This window comes from Desmodus rotundus, chromosome X (assembly GCF_022682495.2).
Source record: "Desmodus rotundus isolate HL8 chromosome X, HLdesRot8A.1, whole genome shotgun sequence".
NCBI classification, from domain to species: domain Eukaryota; kingdom Metazoa; phylum Chordata; class Mammalia; order Chiroptera; family Phyllostomidae; genus Desmodus; species Desmodus rotundus.
Window position 1 is genome coordinate 7,085,405 of NC_071400.1, and position 16,048 is coordinate 7,101,452.

At 38.0% G+C, this 16,048-nt stretch overlaps 2 pseudogenes; both read left to right on the top strand.

Annotated features, from left to right (window-relative positions):
• The first annotated feature begins 1,711 nt into the window (after positions 1-1,711).
• Positions 1,712-6,710, top strand: LOC112300029 (dnaJ homolog subfamily C member 9-like; annotated as a pseudogene).
• A 7,556-nt stretch (positions 6,711-14,266) lies between these two features.
• LOC112300078 (large ribosomal subunit protein eL6 pseudogene) lies at positions 14,267-15,172 on the top strand (annotated as a pseudogene).
• The last annotated feature ends 876 nt before the right edge of the window (positions 15,173-16,048 follow it).

The window sequence follows — 16,048 nt, forward strand, 5'->3', positions numbered from 1 at the left end:
TCAGTTGGTTGGAGTGTTGTCCCATACACCAAATGGTTGTGGGTTTGATTGATCCCCAGTCAGGTTGCGTATGGAAGGTAACTGATCTGTTTCTTTCTCACATCAATGTTTCTCTCTCTCTCTCTCTTTCTCCCCCCCACTCAATCTCCCCCTTCCTCTCGCTAAAATCAATAAGCACATATCCTTGGGTAAGGATTTTTTAAAAAACAGAGTTTCTTTCCTTTTCATTAAAATGAAATGGAGGCTAGCCAAAAAATTGTAAACAGCCTAGGATGACAAGCACTAGGGACATGGTTTAATAGGTGATGATCTGTCAACAGTAGGGAATACTATGCAGTCATTAAAATGATAACTATGAAGACTATAGGAATAAAATATGATTATGAAATGATGCTAAGATGAAACATGGAATTCAAAATGGCATTATACCATAATTACAATATGTAAAAATTATTTATGCTTATTGATGGTAAATTCAGGAAGAGAAAACTGTTCATATGATGGAATTATAAAAGTTATGATTTTAAAATGTTCTTTATTATTGTTATAACATCTATGCAAATAAACATTTAATAAATAAAAATAAATAAATATATCCTCTGGAAAAGAAATACTTATGTCTATACTTCCTGAAAATAAATGTTTTCTATTATTAGATAAATTTATATGGAGGTATGGAAGGGAACCTAGTCCATTGGAATGCTCAACTTCTTTAGCGTAGTAAGCAGAGCATTCATGAGCAATAGATCTTCTGGTTCTCACAGGCCCATTTTCTAGGGTACCTCTCCTTTTTCAATACCCCTTTTTGCTCCCTTTTCCTCCTTTAAGATTAGAAGTAGATGGCAGGAGCTGGCAGATTTAGAAGGGCAGCCCAGGGAGAGAAGATACTCTGATGATAGGCTACTTGGTGTTAGACCAGCACTTGTTTTGTTTATTTATTGCTTTAAATTTATTTTCAACTTATTTTAGAAACTGTACTCCATAAAAGAAAAAAGGAAATCATTTTTATCTGTCATCTCACCACCCCCCACAATTGTTTCTGGAGTTGTTTTTATAGCGTTACAATGAAAATGTCTATACAATTGTATGGTCTATTTTTACCCTTTAATCTCTTAATTTTATTGTGTTTAGGCTTTTCTATGTTTATTGTAGTCCTCAGAATTATGGTTTTTAAAAGATTTTTAAAATTTATTTTTAGAGAGTGGCAAAGGGAGGAAGAAAGGGAGTGGCAGAGGGAGACAAACATAAATGTGAGAGAAAAACATTGACTGGTTGCCTCTTGTACACACCCCATCTTGGAACTGAGCCAGCAACCCAGGCATCTACCACAACTGGGAATTGAACCAGAGACTTTTTGCTTTGTAGGACCACACCCAACCAACCGAGCCACACCAGTCAGGGCAGAATTGTGATTTTTATTATCTACACAATATTCCATTCAATCCACATGTCTTATTTTAACTACTCTGGCTACATTTGGCTAGTAACAGTTACAATGTATTTGTATATGTGTATATATAGTTTTTTCCTTCTTTTGAATGATTAATGACAAATTTTCAGGATTAGAATTACTACGTGAAAGGGTACGAACTTTTTTTTTATGATTTCTGATATGTATTGCCAAATTGCCCTTCAAAAGAATTGTCCTAATTTATCCTGCTGCTGGAACAGTATGAGGATATTCTTCTATCCTTTCACACCTCTGCTAGCCATGGGTCTGATGGAATGGAGCAAGAAAGTGATAGGCACTGCAGACCTTTACCGAGTGTTGGGCTTGTGGCAGGAGGCCTTGGATGGCAAAGTCCAATGTGGCCACCACAAAGCATCCCTGCAAGTGCACTCGGATCAGGTAGGTGAGGTCAACAGGGAGGAGGCCACCTGGGCTTCCAGAATCTGGGGAAAGTCTATTCTGTTTTGAGTGACAAAGAGTAGATGAGAAAGGAAGAGTGGACAGGGACTCTGATGTGTTCACCTGAGACTGGGACTGGAATTGGGACATGTATTGGAGATTACTCTTTAAAAATACATCTCTAGCCCTGGCTGGTGTGGCTCACTGGATTGAGCACTGGCCTGTGAACTGGAACATGACTTTTTCAATTGCCAGTCAAGGGACATGCCTGGGTTGCCACCAAGTCCCCAGTTGGGAGCATGTGAGAGGCAGCTGATCTATGTTTCTCTCCCTCCCTTCCCCTCTCTCTAAACATAAAAAAATAAATAATTAAAAAAATAAAAATACATCTCTAGAAGATATTCAAGCTTTTGAAAAGACATACAAATGTTCTGAGGAAGAGCTGGCTGGCCTGTCTGGACTTCAACAGGGACATGGATCAAATCATGGAGTCTGCACTGCGTGTGCAGTACACAGAAGAATCCAGGATGAGCAACATTCTTCAACAAGCCATTGATGCTTGAAAGGTCCCATCCTATGATGTCTTCACGAAAGAATCAAAGCAAAAGATGAATGGAAGGAAAAGTAGGGCTCAGGAAGAGGATAAAGAAACAGAAATAAGCAAGAAGGAGTTGGAACTTCATTCAGAGCAAACAAAAAGATCAGCAAAAGGAGAAGGACAGAACTAACACATATCCTTCTCAAACTATACCAAAAAATTCAATAGGAAGAAAAACTCCCAAGTTTATTTTAAGAGGCTAGCATTATCTTAATTCCAAAACCAGATAAAGACACTAAAAAGAAAGAAAATTACAAGCCAATATCCCAAGTGAAAATAGGTGCTAAAATCCTCAACAAATTATTAGCAAACTGCATCTAGCAATACATTAAAAAATCATACATTATGATCAAGTGGGACTTATTCTGGGGATGCAAGGTTCATACAATATTCACAAATCAATAAACGTGATACACCACATAAACAAAATGAAAGATAAAAACCACATGATCAGCCCTGGCTGCTGTGGCTCAGTGGATTGAGTGCTGGCTTATGATCCAAAGGGTCGCCAGTTCAATTCCCAGTCAGGGCACATGCCTAGAATGATTGCCAGGTCCCCAGTAAGGGGTGCTTGAGAGGCAACCACACATGGATGTTTCTCTCCCTCTCTATCTCCATCCCTTACCCTCTTTCTAAAAATAAATAAAATCTTTTTAAAAACCCACATGATCATATCAATAGATACAGAAAAAGCATTTGATAAAATCCAGCACCCATTTATGATAAAAAATCTGAGAAGCAAAGTGGGAATACAAGGAATAGAGGGAACATAATAAAGTCCATATATGAAAAACCCATAGCCAACATCATGTTCAATGGACAAAAACTAAAAATATTTCCCTTAAGATCAGGAACAATAGAGGAGAACATAGGCAGGAAAATCTCAGATATCTCACACAGCAATATTTTCACTGATAGGTCCCCTAGAGCAAGGGACATAAAGGAAAGAATTAAACAAATGGGATCTCATCAAAATAAAAAGCTTCTGCAGGGCTGCAGAAAACAGTATTAAAATAAAAAGAGAACCAACCATATGGGAAAACATATTTGCCAATGATACCTCAGACAAAGGTTTAATCTCCAAAATATATAAAGAACTCACACAACTCCATTCTAAGAAGACAAACAACCCAATTAAAAAAATGGGCAAAGGACTTGAACAGACACTTCTCCAAGGAAGACATACAGAGGGCCCAGAGACATATGAAAAGATGCTCAGCATCACTAGCCATCAGAGAGATGCAAATTAAAATCACAATGAGATACCACCTCACACTGGTCAGAATGGCCATTATAATCAAAGCAACAAACAATAAGTGTTGGAGAGGTTGTGGAGAAAAGGGAACCCTAGTACACTGTTGGTGGGATTGCAGACTGGTGCAGCCACTATGGAAAACAGTATGGAATTTCCTCAGAAAACTAAAAATGGATCTGCCATTTGACCCAGCAATTCCACTGCTAGAATTATATCCTAACAACCCTGAAACACCAATCCAAAAGAACCTATGCACCCCAATGATCATGGCAGTGCAATTTACAATAGCCAAGTGCTGGAAGCAACCTAGGTGCCCATCAGTAAATGAATGGATAAAAAAACTATGGTACATTTACACAATAGAATTCTATGCAGCAGAAAGAACGAAGGAGCTCCTAGACTTTGCGACAGCATGGATGGAACTGGAAAGCATTATGCTAAGTGAAATAAGCCAGGCAGTGAAAGACAAATACCATATGACCTCACCTTTAACAGGAACCTAATCAACAAAACAAACAAGCAGGCAAAATATAACCAAAGACACTGAAATTGAGAAAAGGCTGACAGTGATCGGAAGGGAGAGAGGAGGGAATTTCAGGGGAAAAGGGTGAAGGGTTTGTAGGAACAATTATAAAGGACACGTGGACAATAATGGGGGGTGGAGTGGGGGGTGGAAATGGGAGGGAGTGGGGGAGGGCTGGGGATTAGGCTGGGGTGGGGGGAAAAGACAGAGAACTGTACTTGAATAACAATAAAATTAGAAGAAAAAATATATAACAAGAGACATTGAAAATAAGAACAATCTAACAATAACCAGAGAGGAGGGGGAAGGGACAGTGGGGTGAAGGGTTTTCAGGAACTACTATAAAGGACACATGAACAAAACCAAGAGGGAGGGTGGAAGCAAGGGAGGGAGGTAGGGTTGGCTGGGGTGGGGGTGGGGGGTTGGTGGGAGGAAAATGCAGACAACTGTAATTGAACAACAATAAAATAATAATTAAAAAAAGATCAGGAACAAGACATGGATGCTTGCTTTCACCTCTATTATTCAACATAGTACTGTAAATCCTAGCCAAAGCAATCAGAGAAGAAGAAGAAATAAAAGACATTCAAATTGGAAAAGAGGAAGTAAAACTGTTATTATTTCCAGATGACCTGATATTGTACAAAGAAAACCTTAAAGACTCCACCAGAAAATCTACTATATCTAATAAATGAATTTGGCAAACTAGCAGGATACAAAATTAATATCCAGAAATCAATGGCATTTCTATACACCAACAATGACCTATCAGAAAGAGAAACTAAGAAAACAATCCCACTTACTGTAGCAAAAAAAAAAAAAAAAAGGTACCTAGGAATAAATTTAACCAAGGAAGTAAAAGACCTGTACTTGGAAAATTATAGTACATTGAAGAAAGAAATTGAGGAAGATACAAATAAGTGGAAGCATATAACATGTTCATGAATTGGAAGAATTAACATCATTAAAATGTCCATACTATCCAAAGCAATCTATAGATTCAATGTAATTCCTATTGAAATAGCAATGGCATATTTCACAGATCTAGAACAAATATTCCAGAAATTTATATAGAATAAAAAAGACCCCAAATAGCCTCAGCAATCTTGACAAAGCAGAACAAAGTTAGGGGTATCACAATACCTGATATCAAGCCACACTCCAAGTCCACTGTAATCAAAACAGCTTGGTACTAGCATAAGAAGGTGCATATATATCAATGGAAGAGAATAGAGATCCTAGAAATAAACTCACACCTATACAATCAATTCATATTTGACAAAGGAAGCAAGAGCATACAATGGAGTAAAGACAGTCTCTTCAATAAATGGTGTTGGCAGAATTGTACAGGTACATGCAAAAAAGTGAAACAAGACCACCTTCTTACACTACACACAAGAATAAACTCAAAATGGATAAAAAACTTAAATGTAAGTCAGAAAATCATAAAAATCCTAGAAGGCAACATAGGCAGTAAAATCTCAGATATCTCTTATAACAATATTTTTGCTTGATATGTCTCTTAGGGCAAGGGAAAAAAGGAAAAAATAAATAAATGGGACTATATTAAATTGAAAAGCTTCTGCACAGCAAAACAAACCATCAAAAAAATGAAAAGGGAACTCACTGAGGGGAGAACATATTCACCAATGATATATCTGATAAGGGGTTAATTTCCAAAATATACAAATAACTTATATAACTCAACACCAGGAATACAAACAACCCAATTTTTTAAAATATAGGCAAAGGAACTGAATAGACACTTCTCCAAAGAGGACATACAGATGGCCAATAGACATATTTTAAAAAATGCTCACTGTCACTAATTGTCAGAGAGATGCAAATTCAAACTACAATGAGATATCACCCCCTGCCTGCCAGAATGACTACTATCAATAAATCAACAAACACCAAGTGTTGGAGAGGATGTGGAGAAAAGGGAACCCTAGTGAACTGTTGGTGGGAATACAGACTGGTGCAGCCACCGTGGAAAACAGCATGGAGTTTCCTCAAAAAATTAAACATGGAACTGCCTTTTGACCAATCCCACTTCCAGAAATATATCTTAAGAATCCAGAAACACCAATATGAAAGAATATATGCACCTCTACATTCATAGCAGTGTTATTTACAATAGCCAAGATCTGGAAACAGCCTACGTGTCCATCAGTACATGAGCGGATAAAATAGCTGTGGTACATTTACACAATGGAATACTACTTGGCCACAAAAAAGAAGGAAATCTTACCTTTTGCAACAGCATGGGTGGACCTGGAGATTATTATGCTAAGTGAAATAAGCCAGTCAGAGAAAGACAAATACCATATGATCTCATTTTTTATGTGGAATCTAATGAACAAAATAAACTGACAAACAAAAAAATTAGGAAATGGACAATTTTCTGGCCGAGATGTAAGCAAAGTACTGCAAACCTTCCAAATAAGGAGGGAAAAAAACAGCCCTCAAGAAAGAAAATAAATAATGGAATTTTCACTTCAAAAGTCCTTATATATTAATTGGTGCCCTTGTAGGCAATGTACAGTCAGAATTTGAAGACATAAGTAAATCCAACCCTTGAGAAAAGTTCTCTTTCCCACCTACATTACTCAGATTGTCTATGTGAACTAGAATCTCTCAGCCTGATCTTAGTATATCCTAAAAATCTCCTGACATTCTGTGTAGTCCTCCTATGAAGGAACTTGGTGGTGATTGTTGTGAGAAGAGGGGGAGGTTAGTATACTTCTGACAGCACTTGTTTCTGTGGATTGTCTGTACAAGGAGCTCTATCTAGAATGCTGGTCTGTCCATACTTCCTTTACCAGCTGTCATTTTGCCACACAGGAGTGAGCTGTAGAGTATTCAGTGATGTGCATGTTTATTAGAACAGGTACTCTACCTACAAGAATGCCTCCAGAACATTTGCTGGACATCTGTCTTCCAAATACTTGACAGTTTGCTTTCAATCTTAATATTCTTGAATAGAACATTTCTCTTTTTTATTTTACTTAACCAGGTTTTGTACTCTTTGCTTGAAGTATACAGGAAACAGGTGTTCACATTACTTCAAGCATCTTTATAAGACTTATATATGATTAAATAAATAAGTAAAAATGACTGTTAAGTTTAAATGATCACTGGGATTTATTTTTTTATCCACACCCAAGGACTTTCTTCCCATTGCTTTTAGAGAGAGAGGAAGGGAGAGAAACCTCGACATAAGGAAGAAGCATTGATCAGTTGCCCCATACATGCCCAGAGTAGGGATCCTAAGAGTCCAGACTGGGGGTCACACATACTTGCATATGGACAGGGAACATACCCGCAATCTAGCTATGTGCCCTGACTGTGAATCAAACCTGAAACCTTTTGATTATGAGATGCTGCTCCAACCAACTGAGCCACACCAGCCAGGGCAATCACTGGGATATTTTTATTAGTAAAAATTTAATAATAAAATATCCCAGTAATCATTTAAAATATAATCTAGAAAAAATATGAATGGTGTTTAGGATAGAGAAGAGAGGAGAAAAATAATCCTAGTCAGCATTATAGTAGATAGCCCAGTTTAAGTGGCATGAATGGATATAGTCCTGCCTGTAACTGCTGAATGTCCTTAGACAGGTCACAGGGCTTGTCTGAACTCGTTTTCTCATCTATGAGAGGGTGAGGGAGTTTGGGTAAATGACTTCTTAGAGGCCCCTTCTGACTCTTCACTCTAACTTTGAAAGGCAAGTCATCTTGATCCAGGGGTTTGTTGTCATACACTCATGGTATAGATTTGTGAGAATCATACAGAGATTTTCACTTATATTTAGTAGAATTGCTATATATTCATTAGAATATATGGAAGTTTAGGGACCATTCAACTTTAATAACTTCAATTTGTAGACTAATATATTCAATACCATACACATAAAAATAAGCCTTCTGTTACTGAGCTTATGTAATAGTTTATCTGAGGTAAACACAGGACCTGTTTTCAGTTTGTGATTCCCAACAGGTGAAAAATACTCTTTAATTGCATTAGAATATAATTTAATGCAGGTTGTTTGAAGCATCTGTCTTCATAAGATAACATTAGAACACTTTGATATAATAAAAAAAGTTACCCCCTCCGCCCCAAAAAAGACACTGGCTTGCTTTTTATTTCTGGACCTCTACTAGTTCTCAGGCATACAGAAAAACCAAAGCTGTACAGGCACTTAATAGAAAATCAGTTACGCAATATGGTAAGTGCTAGAAAAATTGGCAGAATTCTTCACAATTTTCCCAAATATGTTCTTGGGGTTTCCCAGTGGACCTGCTCATGGGGATTGTAATTACTTGTATTCAGTTGGCCAAAAAGTTTGTTTAGTTTTTTCAGTAACATGGCTCTAGTAGTGCTTAGTTGTCTTTAACTTCATTTGAAAGAATTGTGTTACATTGTATTCTGACAATTGTCATATCAGCGTGTATTTTTTTAAAAACTTACCAAATTGGTGAATTTTTGTGTAGCCATTTGAATATTGAAGATGGAAGAATATAGGCAACATTTTTGACATATTCTGCTTTATTATCTCAAGAAAGGTAAAAACACAACTGAAACGCAAAAAAAAAAAAAAAAAGATTTGTGCCAAGTGGTTTGCGAAGTAATTTCATGCTGGAGATTTCTCACTGGACAATGCTCCACGGTCAGGTAGACCAGTTGAAGTTGATAGTGCTCGAGACATCGACTGAGAGCAACCAACATTCTACCACACGGGAGACAGCCAACATACTCAAAATATCCAATAAAATTATTGGTGAAAATGAAAAATGTGTCTTTTATTTTATGGGAAAAAACGTACAGATTTTTTGGCCAGCTCAGTACTTCGTAGCCAGGCAAGAATCAAAGTGTTGTGTTTCAAACAGATGTCCTGGGTTGGGGTCCACAAGATACAGTAGCAAAAGGAGTATTGTGGTTTTCTTTACACAGACCCCCTCATACCATCACCAACTGCTTTCAGTCTCATGGGTGGATCTCTCGACTTCTCAGATTTTCTATCTTCTGAGGCTATGGAAAAGCCACCTTGGTCCATTCCTTCCTTCCTCCCTTCCTTCCTTCATTTCTTCCTTCCTTCCTTCCTTCCTTCCTTCCTTCCTTCCTTCCTCCCTTCCTCCCTTCATCCCCCTGGCTACCTCATGACCAGGGCCCCGAGGGTTATGGTGCCTGCAGACCTTAAAGCAGTCTGATTGCAACAGTTCTTTCTAGTGTCAAGGAAATTTGTAAGACTTTGAATAGACAAAAAAGATTATTGTACATCCTGACTTGTGAACTCTTCTGTGTCACATGCCTTTCATTGGCTTCGAGCTGTTTAACAACTCTATAAATTGTAGAAAACCAAGAGTAATGCAAGATATTCTTATCTATAGAAATGCAAATGAATTTTTCCTGATGTAATATAACTTGTTATTGTCCCCTGGATGTTGACCAGTTTTGCAAAATCACCAGTTTGAAAATTCATTCCAGCATTCCTAATTGCCTATGGGAATCTGTGTCCTTTGAATTCTCCTTTGAATTGGTTGTAACATCTTACTGCTTCCCTCATTAGTTAATAAGTTAAAATTTTTTTGACACATGTTCCTTCTGTATTTGCATAAGAGTCATGATTTTACCTTTAAAGATTATCTGTTAACATTACCTTGCCTTTTCACGAAGGCTTACAAACCGAAGTGGGCCTCTCTTTCGGCCTTTTTGTCTGAAGTGGAAGCATTCAGCTCTGTTTACCATGATATTTTTATTTAACTTTTTTTAAGGAGAAGAATTCAAAACAAAAACTGCATTAGCTATAACTTCAACCAATTATTCCTCTAGCCAGCTCTTCTCAGAATCCTGTTCTCTAGCTTCCCCAAAAAACGTTTTTGGAAGAAGCGATTTGCTTTGACAGCAAGTTTTTGACCCCCACCAGAATCTGCAGAAAGAAAGCTCTGACTTGTCCAGAATAGGTCCCATCACCCCCTCAGAGGTTGGGGGCAGTCCTCATAAGCCAGTGGGTGTTGACCTTTGCAAAAAGGCAGCTTCATGTAGAAATAATTTGTACTAGAAACTTTATTTCTTCCTCAAATTTCAAAATTTTAAAGTGAATTAAAGGGACAGCTTGGCAGCTGCTTCTTCAGAAATAAATGCTACTAATTAAAGAATTAAGATCAGTTATAATGAATCTTTTGCTGGTGGGATTCTGAGACTGTCAAGGTAAGATGAGGATTTTTAATCAGCTGGTTGAATAGAGGAATGAAATTGGGTAAAATGGAGGAATACTTCAAGGCAGAGTACAAACTAAGAAAATATTTGGGGGTTGATTGAAAACTGAACTAGGTGTCAGAAGCCAGGCCAGTGATTTCTAATCAATTTCCTGTTTCATGCTTTTGGCCCAGCAGAAGTAAAAGAAATTCATATGCTTTTAAAATGGTTTAAGGTTGCCAAGTATAGATACATAAGCTAGTGACTTGGGGGGGGGAGGAGAGGGCAGAAATTGGTTTTAGTCTAGTTTCTCCACTCTTATTCAACATAGTACTGGAAATCCTAGCCAAGCAATAAGACAAGAAGAGCAAATAAAGGCATCTAAATTGGAAAGGAAGAGGTAGAACTGTCATTATTTGCAGAAGACATGATAGTGTATATAGAGGACCCTAAAGATTACACCAAACACCTACTAGAACTGATCGGTGAATTCAGTAAAATAGCAGAATGCAAAATAAATATCCAGAAATCATTTGCATTCTATACACTAATAATGAACTATCAGAAAGCTAAGAAAAAATACCATTTACAATTGCATAAAAAAATAAAATACTTAGGAATAAATTTAACAAAGGATTTAAAATACCTGTACTGAAAAAATTATAAGACACCAAAGAAAGAAACTGAAGAAGATACAAATAAATGGAAACATATGCCATGTTCATGGATAGGAAGAATTAACATCATTAAAATGTCCACACCATTAAAAGCGATCTATAGATTCAATGCAATTCAAGACACCAATGGTATATTTCACAAAATATACCATTGCATTCAAGAACTAAAAAAAATATTCCAAAAATTTATGTGGAATCACAAAAGACCCCAAATAGACACAACAATCTTTAGAAAGAAGAGCAAAGTTGGAGGGATCATGTTACCTGACATTAAACTATACTACAAGGCCATAGTAATCACAACAGTATGGTACTGACACAAAAACAGACATGTAGACAAATGCAACAGAATAGAGAGCCCTGAAATAAACCTATGACTTTATGGTCCATTGATATTTGACAAAGGAAGCTAGAACATACAGTGGAGGAAAGACAGTCTCTTCAATAAATGATGTTGGGAAAATTGGGTAGATATGTGCAAAAAAATGAAACTACATCACCTTCATACACCATACACAAGAATAAACTCAAAATGAATTAAATACTTAAATGTGCCCTGGTTGGCAGTGCTCAGTTGGTTGGGCATCATCCTGCAAGGCAGAAGGTTGACAGTTCAGTTCCTGGTCAGGGCACATGCCTGAGTCGTAGGCCTGTTCCCCAGTTGGGGCGTGTGCAAGAGGCAACCAATTGATGTTTCTCTCCCTCTCTTTCTCCCTACCTTCCCCTCTCTCTAAATAAATAAGTAAAATCTTTTGAACAATAAATACTTAATTGTAAGACTGAACACCATAAAAATTCTAGAAGAAAACATAGGCAGTAAAATGTTGGACAATTCTCTTAGCAACATTTTTTATGATATATCTCCTCAGGCAATGGAAACAAACAAAAATAAACAAATGGGACTGCATCAAACTAAAAAGTTTTTGCACAGAAAAGGAAACCATTAACAAAATGAAGAGACAACACACTGAATAGGAGAACATGTTCAGCAATGATACATCTGATAAGGGGTTAATATCCAAAACTTATAAAGACTTCATACAACTGAACTCCAAAAAAAACCCCATGAACAATCCAATTAAAAAATGGGCAAAGGACCTGAATAGACACTTCTCCAAAGAGGACATACAGAGGGCCAATAAATATATGAAAACGTGTTCAACATTACCAATCTTCAGACAGATGCAAAATAAACCCACAATGAGATGTCACCTCATACCTGTCAGAATGGCTATCATCAATAAATCAACAAACAAGTGTTGTGAGGATATGGAGACAGGGGAACTCTAGTACACTGTTGTTGGGAATGCAGACTTGTGCAGCTAACGTGGAAAGCAATATGGAGTTATCTCAAAAAAATTAAAAATGGAACTGCCTTATAACCCAGCGATTCCACTTCTGGAAATTTATCCAAAAAATCCTGAAACACTAATGTGAAGGAATATATGAACCCCTGTATTCATTGAAGCATTATTTACAATAGCCAAGATATGAAAGCAACCCAAGCATCTATCAGTAAATGAGTGAATAAATAAGCTGTGGTACATTTACACAATGGAATACTAATTAGCCATAAAAAAGAAGGAAATCTTACCCTTTGCAACAGCATGGATGGACCTGGAGATTATTATGCTAAGTGAAATAAGCCAGTCAGAGAAAGACAAATACCATATGATTTCACTTATATGGGGAATTTCATGAACAAAACTAACAAACAATCAAAACAGAGAAAGCCTAATAGATAGAGAACATGCTGACTGCTGTTGGGGGATGGATATAGGAGGCTGGGTGAAGGAGTGGAGGGATTGAGCAAAAAAGAAAAAAAGAGAAGAAGTTCATGGACACAAACAACAGTGTGATGATTTCCCTGGTGAGGGGGCATAGGGCAGGGGTGAAGTAGAGATTGTATAGAGGGGAATAAATGGTGATGGAAAGAGAATTGACTTGGGGTGGTGAACACACAACTCAGTGTAGAGATGGATTGTGCACCTTAAACCTGTATACTTTTGTTAACCAGTGTCACCCCAATAAATTCAATTAAAAGGAAAAATATAAAAGTAAAAAAATAAAAACAATGGAACTGCCTTATAACCCAGTAATTCCACTCCTGGGAATATATCCAAAGAAACCGAAAATACTAATTCAAAAGAATATATGCACCCCTATGTACAGTGCAGTGTTACTTACAATAGCCAAGATTTGGAGGCAGCCCAAGTGTCCAGTAGTAGATGAGTGGATAAAAAGGCTGTGGTACATTTATCCCATGGAATACTACTCAGCCATGAAAAAGAAGGAAATCTTACCATTTGCAAACAGCATGAATGGACCTGAAGAGTATTATTATGCTAAGTGAAATAAGCCATTCACAGAAAGACAAAAGATGATTTCACTTATATGTGGAATCTAATGAACAAAACAAACTGACAAACAAAATAGAAACAGACTCATAAATACAGAGAACAGACTGACTGCTGTTGGGGGAAGAGTTTGAGGGGCTGGGTGAAAAAGGTGAAGGGATTAAGCAAAGAAAAAAACATTTAGATACAGACAGAAGTATGGTGACACCAAAGGAAAAGGGAAGTAGGGGGAGGTAGAAGAGGGTAAAGGAGGGATAAATGGTGACAGAAGGAGATGACTTTGGGCAGTGAATACATGATACAATATACAGATGATGTATTGTAGAATTTTACCCCTGAGACCTATATAATTGTATTAACCAATGTCCCCCGTCCCAATGAATTCAATGAATAAATGAGCCTTCATTGAATCATAATCTTTTTGCTGGTGGAGGGTGTTGCCTCAGTGTTGGTGGCTAGTGACTGATCAGGACAATGTTAGCTGAAGTTTGAGATGGCTGTGGTAATTTCATGAAATAGGACAATAGTGAAGTTTGCTGCATCAATTGACTCTTCCTTTCATGAATGATTTCTCTGTAGCATGCAATGCTGTTTGATAGCGTTTTACCCATAGTAGAAAGAACATCTTTCAAAACTGGAATAAGTTCTGTCAAACCCTACCACTACATTATCAACTAAGTTTATATAATATTCAAAATCCTTTGTTGTCATTTTGACAGTGTACACATCTTCTCTGGGAGTAGATTCCATCTCAAAAAACCATTTTCTGTCCTCACCCATAAGAAGTAACTCCCCCCCTTTTTCCCATCTTGCAAGATGGCGGGTGAAAAAACTGAGAAGCCGGATGCTAAGGAGAAGAAACCCCAAGCCAAGAAGGCTGATGCTGGTGGCAAGGTTAAGAAGGGTCACCTCAAGGCCAAGATGCATAAGAAGGGGAAGCCCCACTGCAGCCGAAACCCTGTCCTAGTCAGAGGAATTGGCAGGTACTCGCAGTCAGCTATGTATTCCCAAAAAGCCATGTACAAGAGGAAATACTCCGCAGCTAAATCCAGGATTGAAAAGAAAATGGAGAAAGTTATGGCTACTGTCACTAAACCAGTTGGCGGCGACAAGAATGGTGGTACCCGTGTGCTTAAACTTTGCAAAATGCCTAGATACTATCCTACTGAAGACGTGCCCAGAAAGCTGTTGGGCATGACCAGAAACCCTTCAGTCAGCATGTGAGAAAACTGCGGGCCAGCATCACTCCTGGGACCTTTCTGATCGTCCTCACTGGGCGCCACAGGGGCAAGAGGGTGATTTTCCTGAAGCAGCTGAGCAGTGGCTTGCTACCTGTGACTGGACCTCTGGCCTTTAATCGAGTCCCTCTGTGTAGAACACACCAGAAATTTGTCAATGCCACCTCCACCAAAATTGGTATCAGTGGTGTGAAAATTCCCAAGTATCTCACTGACGCTCACTTCAAGAAGAAGCAGCTGCGCAAGCCCAGACACCAGGAGGGGGAGGTGTTCGACACCGAGAAAGAGAAATACGAGATTACAGTGCAACGCAAGGTTGATCAGAAAGCTGTGGGCTCGCAAATTCTGCCAAAAATCAAAGCTATTCCCCAGCTCCAGGGCTACCTCCGCTCTGTGTTTGCTCTCACAAATGGCCTTTATCCTCACAAAATGAAATTCTAAATTTCTTTTGAAAAACCTAATTAAATAACTGATCTGTTTAAAAAAAAAAAAAGAAGAAGAAGAAGTAACTCCCCATCCCTTACAGGTTTGTCATGAGAGGGCAGCAATGCAGTCACATCTTCAGGCTCCACTTCTAATTCTAGTTCTCATGCTATTTTCATCACACCTGCAGTTATTTCCTCCACTGAAGGTTTGAACCCCTCAGAGCCATCCGTGAGGGTTGGAATCAACTTCTTCCAAATTCCTGTTAATGTTGATATTTTGACCTCTTCTCATGAATCACGAATGTTCTTAATGGCATCAAGAATGGTGAATACTTTCCAGAAGGTTTTCAATGGACTTTGCCCAAGTCCATCAGAGGAAGTACTATCTATGGCAGCCAAAGTCTTCCAAAATGTATTTCTTAAATAATAAGATGTGAAAGTCAAAGTTACTCCTTGATCTATGGGCTGCAGAACGGATGTTGTGTTGGCAGGCATGAAAACAATATTAATCTCATTGTGCATCTCCATTAGAGCTCTTGGGTGACCAGGTACATTTTCAATAAAGAGTAATATTTTGAAAGGTATCTTTTTACCTAGTCAGTAGGTCTCAACACTAAGCTTATAACATTCAGTAGACCATTTTGTAAGCAGATTTGCTGTTTACCAGGCTTTGTTTATAGAACACAGGCAGAGTAAATTTAGCAAATTCTGAAGGCCCTGGGATTTTCAGGATGGTAAATGAGCAGTGGCTTCAATTTAAAGTCACTGGCTGTATTAGCCCCTAACAAGAGAGTCAGCCTGTCCTTTGAAGCTTTGAAGCCAGGCACTGACTTCTCCTCTCTGGCTGTGAAAGTCCTAGATAGCATCTTCTTCCAACAGAAGGAAGGCTGTTTTGTCTGCATTGCAAATCTGTTGTTTAGGATA